Here is a 1,346-nt window from a genome sequence, read left to right as displayed (position 1 = left end):
ATAATTTTTAGATATATTATATAAAAATTATGCAAGAACAATGCCCACGTGCATGGCAGCTGGATGTTGGATTACATTGGGTAAAAGTGAGGAAAAAAATGTGTTATTTCACCTTTCTGATTCCTGATCCTCCACGGACGGGTTGGTCGTTGGATCGCCAACTTGAAGAGGGAGGATTTGCCATCGAACTTCTGGCCAGAGAAAAAAACCGTAATATGTAGCCAACATTTGGAAGAAGAATGTTTTCAAGAAGTTTGTATTTTGAATGTGACCGGACTTTTCTTTTAACCTATCCGCTTGGGGAGCAGTGGGCTGCCATTGTGCGGTGCCCAGGGAGCAGTGTGGCAGTCTGTGGGAGTGGGGCTCAAACTCAGAACCTCAGGATTACAAGCTCTATGCCCTAACCTCTAGGCCGCCACTCCCCATGGTTTGCAAAACCACCAGCCATAGGAGTAGCAGAGGTGGGTAAAACAGTTGCATTTACTCTTTTAAATTTAATTGAATAACATTTTTTTTTTTTCATTAAAAACTTCCAGGAGTAACCTGCTTTTACTGCACGCTATTATGTACTTACCTCAATATCAAGGTTTCTGCAGTAATGCCAACAGACGTGCTGTTTGTAAACAAGCTAATGTAGTTTTCCATCTGTTGAGTCTGACACCTGGATGTCAGGTAAATATGAGGTATAAACTTCTACCTCTTTAAGAACATTGATTGAACCTAACTATGTGAAAAAGTGCTAAAAAATAAAGAGTGATTGAGCAACTTGATACTTACAATATCAGAATTTAATCAAATTATAAATTGAATTATTCACAAATTTAATTAAATAAAAAAAAAAAACAGATAATAATTTGGATTATCATTTACTAGATAGGTCTATTCTTCTATGTTATTGGGGTGGGGGTGCTTTCTCAATATGAATGAATTTATATGTAATTCTATACTTACTGAGTAAATCTTTAGGCCATTGAACTCTACCAACCTCTGGAGCATTTTATTTGATTGAAACATGTTTGAGTTTGTTCACTAATTGAAGGCACTAACTGTCCACTGAACGCAGCCTTGAATAAAACCTCATCACTAAACATCCCTCCTGCTGGTTCCTTTCTAGAGAAAGTTATCCAACTGCTCCAGCAGGAATTCCCTGAGCCTCTGAGCCAGCTTAGTGCTGCACCCAAACAAGGTCAAGTGCAACCATTTTTAAACACACTGACAAGAGTTTTTGGATAACCTTTCAAAATAAAAGCTTTTTCTGAGCTTAAAGGAATAGTACACCCAAAACATGATTAGCCTTCATTTTCTACTCACCCCCATGCTGAACAACACTCTGGAGTACTTTTTTG

The sequence above is a fragment of the Cyprinodon variegatus genome, unplaced genomic scaffold (genome assembly GCF_000732505.1).
Source record: "Cyprinodon variegatus isolate N-32 unplaced genomic scaffold, C_variegatus-1.0 Scaffold406, whole genome shotgun sequence".
Lineage (NCBI taxonomy): Eukaryota > Metazoa > Chordata > Actinopteri > Cyprinodontiformes > Cyprinodontidae > Cyprinodon > Cyprinodon variegatus.
This window is presented reverse-complemented; position numbering follows the sequence as displayed.